The sequence below is a fragment of the Cenococcum geophilum genome (assembly GCF_001692895.1).
Source record: "Cenococcum geophilum 1.58 unplaced genomic scaffold K441scaffold_36, whole genome shotgun sequence".
Taxonomy (NCBI): Eukaryota; Fungi; Ascomycota; class Dothideomycetes; order Gloniales; family Gloniaceae; genus Cenococcum; species Cenococcum geophilum.
The window spans coordinates 1,193,846-1,199,845 of NW_027137594.1; positions in this window are offsets into that span (position 1 = coordinate 1,193,846).

Genomic DNA, 6,000 nt, shown 5'->3' on the forward strand with positions numbered 1-6,000 from the left:
TCTATAGGTTCGCGTAGTAAAAGTCGCTAATTAAATCCTTTGCATTTTTAAAGTCTTCCTATAGTTGCCATTCTGGCTAATCTATATTAAATCCTATGTATATAGCTCTATAGTAGAGCCGTTGTCCTCTACCTTTGCTAAAGTATTTAGAGTTAATAATTTGTTTAATAGTCTACTCCTTATGGTTCTCGTCTTCGTTCTTATCTTGGATTAGTACTAGTAGGGGTTTAGGCTATGTCTGCCCCGGTAAGGGGTTAGGCTAGTAAAGGTATAGTAGCTATAGGTGAAATATAGGCTATATCCCGCGGGTGGCTAGGGTAGGCGGGAGCTCTAGCTTATATACGGCTCCCCTGTTAATAACTTATTTAATTAGGTAGGGGCTAAGGTTCTTATAATTAAGTAACTTTATAGGCCTCTGCGTAGAGATATTGCGTGTATCTAGCTATACCCAGTCGCCAACACATATCTCCGGTGGTAGCGTTCTATGACGGTTAGCGAAGTAGGCCTACTTTGCTTAAGCCTAGGCCATTTCTCCCTTATAGTAGTTGAGTAGATTTTTTATACGGTCTGTATACTAGTTGGCAAGTAGCATCTTAAGGCGTTTTCCATATGGCAGTTTTTTATTAATAGGTTCTAGTGGTTCTATGCTAGATTGGGGGTAATATCCTTTGTTCGCGAAGAACGGGGTAAGTCCTGTAGTAGTTAAGACGTAGTTATTTGCTGCGAATTCACCTAGTAGGAGGTAATCCACCCAGTTATCTTGACTATAGGCGACTACCTGTTATAGGTACGCTTTTATACTAGTATTAGCGTTTTCCGGTTGCCTAGCAGTTTTATAGTAGAAGAATGTAGATATCTTAACGGAGATGCTAAGGCGTTAGCAGATTCGTCTCTATACATTAGAGCCGAACTATATGCCTTAGTCGGACGTAATTAAGTTAGGTAACCTATGTAATTGGTAGATTTCGCGGAGGAAGGCGTTAGTAACGTTGCTAACGGCTACGCCTTTGGTTGGGACGTAGTGGCGCTCTTTTATAAGTTGGCATATTATTATAAGGATGTTCTTATAGGTACGGCCATGTTGCTTATAGGGTAGTAGGTTAACAACGAAATCTATGGCGATATCTACCTATCGTTATATAGGTACTAGTAGAGGGTGCAGTAGTCCTTAGTACTTTATATTAAAGGCCTTAGCGCGCTTATAACCGTGGCAGGCGCCTATAAAGCGTTTAACTAAGTCTATTATTTTAGGCCAGAAGTAGTATTAGCTAAGAAGCTTATAGGTTCCTCCTCTGCCTAGGTGGCCGCTTAATTAAAGGTTGTGGGCTATTTGGATTAGTTACCGTTATAGATTTTCTAAGTTAGGGATAAATAGACGGCCTCTATAATAGAGCCTATTCTCTTTTACTTCTAAGGCTGCTATATTAATCTGGCCTAAGCTTTAGAGTTTAGTTGGCAGCGTACAGGCGCTAGCGGTCTTTGTGGCAATAAGTTAATACAGTAATAGGTTAACAGAGGTGTTATATGCCGTAGTAATAAGCTTATTAATTTTAGGAGGTAATTTTAGTTCTATAGTGTAAAGCTAAGGTATAGTTAGCTCTATTATAGGTAGCATACCTAGGGCCAAATTCCGTGCTTTTAGGATCGTTTGTTGTTAGAACTGGTTATAGGGGTTATCTTTAGACTAAGGAAGGTCTTATAAGCGGCGTGTTAGGCTATTAAGCTTAGTACCTTATACTCCTGGCCTATATATAATTTTAAAGTTAAAATTAAAGAGGAACTCGTTCTAGCGTGCTTGGCGTTAGTTTAGCTATTTTATAGTTATAAAGTACTTAAGGTTACAATAATCCGTAAGGACTTTAGTTGGCTAGTTAGGTTCTGCTAAGGAGAGTTCTAGTTAGAATTCCTTAAACACTTATATAATTACAAGAAGTTCCTTATTATAGATCTTGTAGTTATATTCTTATAGTATAAGCTTAGATAAATAGAATGCGACTGGGTAGAGGAGACCGTTGTTACCCATTTGGGAGAAAACGCCTGCATTAACGTGGTTTAAGGAGTTAGTCTTAAGATAGAGTTGTTGTCCTAGTATAAAGTAAGCTAGGATAGGTGCTTTAGTAAAAGCATCTTTAAGGTTTTAGAACGCCTTCTTATATTTAGGCATCCAGATAAAACATAAATATATTTTTCTTCCTTTCGCGGAAAGGCCCTTTGTTTATATTATTGCTATAAGTAGTGCTACAACACCTAAGAAGTTATATATGAATTTTTAATAGAAGTTAGCGAAACTAAGGAAAGCTTATACGTCTTTAATGCAGTTAGGGGTTTACTATTCGGTAATTATACGTACCTTCTTAGGGTCNATACGGACACCCTTAGTAGTAACAATTAGTTTAAGGTATTTTACTTCTATAACTAAGAATTCGCACTTCTTTAAATTAATATAAAGTCCTGCGTCCCTAAGGCGCTATAGGACCTTTTAAACGTGCTTAGTATGCTTAGAAGGGTTATTGCTATAAATAAGTATATTATCTAGGTACGCAGAGCAGAAGTCGTTAAGGTAGTCCCGTAAAGCGTTATTAATATAGCTTTAGAAGCTGCCTAGGCCGTTACATACGCTAAAGGGCATAATAGTATATTTAAATTAGCTAAAGCGCGATACAAATATAGTTTTCCATTCGTCACCTTTTCGTATTCAGAGGCGGTTAAAGGCGGCGATAATATTAAGCTTAGTATAGATTTTAGCTTAGCTAAGCCGCTTAAGAGTCTCACATATAAGCGGTATAGGGTATTAGTTCTTAATTGTAATAGCGTTAAATCCTCTATAGTTAATATAGAATTAAATACCTCCTCCTAGCTTCTTAGTAAGGAGGATAGGGGCGGCTGCTAGGGATATACTAGGGCGAATAAACCCTTTATTAAGGTGTTCGTCAATATACTTTTTAATAACTAGAAGTTCGTCTTTTAATATTAGGTAGAGTCTCTTATAGGGTAGCATTTTTCCTTATTTAATATTAATGGCATAGTTATTAGGTTAATGTGGGGGGAGTATATCTACGCTCTTTTATAAGTACACGTTAATAAAGTTATAGTACCTCTTAGGGAGGAGCTTGCGGAGTTCCTTATTAGTAAGTCCTTTTTTAAGCTTTATAAACTTCTTAAAGTCTAAAGGTAAAAGTCCGTAGAGTTCTACGGGGGCATCATTTTCTAGGAGGTCGACTATATCTATCCTATTACTATAGAGGACATAGTCCTATTCTTTATTAAGCTTATATAGTTATAATTAGAAGGCTACGGTAACGGTCTAGCCTTTCCTACGTGCTATACGGTAGAAGGCCGCGGCACTTACGTGGTAGTAGTTAGTCGTAGGTAGGGTAATAAGGGGTTCCTTAGGTTGGTATCCTAGGGAGTAGATAGAGGCGGCTAGGCCATATCCTAGGCAGGTCTCTCTATAGTATTTAGAGTTAAAGGTTACTTCTCTCTTTTTCCAGTTAATGGCGGGGTTATATTATTTAAGCTAGTTTATTCCAAGGATAATAGGGTAGTTAGCAAGTGGTGTAATATAGGCCCAGAGTTCTTCCTAGTGCCCATTTATATCTAGGTGGAGTTATGCTATATAGGTAATCTTCTATGCGGTATAACTACCATTAGCGAGTTATAGGGCGCGGGCTTTAGTAAGGGGTAAGGTAGGTAAGTTATAAGTGCGCACAAATTAGGTATCTATAAATTTATTAGTAGCTCCGCAATTAATCATAGAACAGCTTTTATATTATTTTTTAGCAGTAGTTCCTATTACGGGTAAAACTATCTATTTCCGTTTATTTATCTTTACTAAGTTATCTATTAAGCAGGCTAATATATAGATCCCCTTATCGTTAGGGCGTCCTAACCTATAACTTAGGGCTAGGACTTAGCGTTTTCCGTTTCCGTATCCAACTCTACCGCTATTACTACGTCTTTGTCTTATATAGTAATGGTATATAGTAACGTATTTAGTATTCGAGGTACTAGGTTAAGTATTAGGCGGCGGCTGCTAAACCTAGCCATTAGGCAGTTTAGGCTATAGCTATAACAGCCTTCTTAACGACATTTATAGCAACGCTTTAGCTTTTAGAGTAGCTCGCGTTCTCCGTCTAGTAGCTTCTATAGAAAGGTTAGTATAAAAAGGTTAATATTAGGACTAGTAGTGTTGCTTAGGGTAGTAGGCGTTAGTAGTTTAGTAGGTCCGGAGGGCTTCTATAGGGAGGTCTTCGGGTAGAGGTTTGCAGTAGCAATCTAATTCAGTCGTTATTTAATCTTCCGTATAGCTGCTACTATATTATAAACATTATTATAGTTATAGCTGGCGGCTGCGTAACTAAGGTAATAAGTAACTTTTTTAAGGAGATCTTCCTGGTCTTTAGTATCGTCTCAGGCGAGGGCTCCGGTATATTCCTGGAATTTAACATAGAACTTATTAAATAATTCGGTAGGGCTCATCTTTAAGGCACATAGTTTAGCTTAGTTAGTGGCCAGTAGGTTATAGTCGCGGTATATTAGGTTAAGATTATTAAGGACTTCTTAGTGGGACTGCCACTTCCAGGGGCTATTGGTCTCCTATTAGGCGAAAAATCTATTAAATAGTNTACCCTTTATTCGCCCAATAATATAGCCAATCTTAGTATCTTCTGTAGGAAAAAGGCAGGCGCTCTAAGTTAGTTTCTCGCGGATTTATATCTTCTAGTAGCTATATTCTTTACGGTCTCCCTAGAAAACTAGGGGATTAGAGTAACATGCATTAGACCCTACAGTAGTAGCTTAAGTTCGGTTATTATAGCTTTCATCATTACTTTAGTAGGGGTTCCCGTTAGGTAAGACTGCTTAGCGCTAACCCTCCGTTAAGCGTTAAGTAGGTAAAGTTACTGGGGGCGTAGAGACTTAAGTGGCGTTATATACAGTAGAGAGGTGTCTAGCGTTATTACAAATATACTCATTAAGCTAAGATTGTAGGTATTTAATTATGCCTTCTCTTTTAGTAACTATAGCAATAAGTACAATCTCAGCCTTCTTTAACTGTTAGACGTCGCGTTTAGACATACGGAGGTCATCTTTAGTTTCTTAACGCGTGTTATTAGCGAGCGCCTCGCGAGCTTATAGGTCTTAGATAATATTACAATCTTAAGTAGTACGCATCTTAGCTTATATAAGCTTTAGGTAGTAGTTCTATAGAAGGCGGTAGTATTTATTAGGTTCTCGTGCTACTATTTTTACAAACGTCTCGGCGTCTCGTATTTTAATTTTAATAAGTAGTAGCCCTTCCGCTTACTTATCCGTAGTTATATAGTTAATAAAAGATAAAACATTATTAGTGTCCATCTCCTTAGGGGTTAAGGCTAGGGCTAATAAATCAAATTCTCCTAGGATTAATTGGCGTTGTAGGTTAAGTGTAGGTATTAGATTATTCTTTAGGTTTAATATAGTAGCTAGTAAGGAATATTATCTTACTATTATGGGTTCCTTAGAAGTATAAAGTGAGGTAACTTATAGGCACGCTACTTCTAGTAGCGCCTGTAGTATTATAGAGACGTAGAATTGGTCGTAGGCTAGGTATTGGTGGTAAAAAGGCGCAACGTAATGTCATGGGACGGGGCAGTGGCTACAAGACGTATGTATTTAAGGAGTTTATAAGACGTTGCGCGATCGATTATAAGGGTCGAGGGCGTAAGGAGGTGATATACCTACGCGTAGCTAATATAAGCTGTATGTGAGGTGTACGTAAGAGCACGGGGCTCTCCTATAGAGGCCCCTGCGGTGGGGTTCCGTGACAGAAGATAAGCTATAATAGCTCTTGTATTAAAAGCGGTTATATCTATACACCGGTAAGCCTTGCCCGACCAGCTATATAATACACTATTAACTAGTACTCGTTGTAATACCCCAATTAACTCTATCTCGGCTATGTACTATAACTATAATAAAAAGGGTTACTTTACCTTGTCTTACTTAGAGTTAAAGGATATA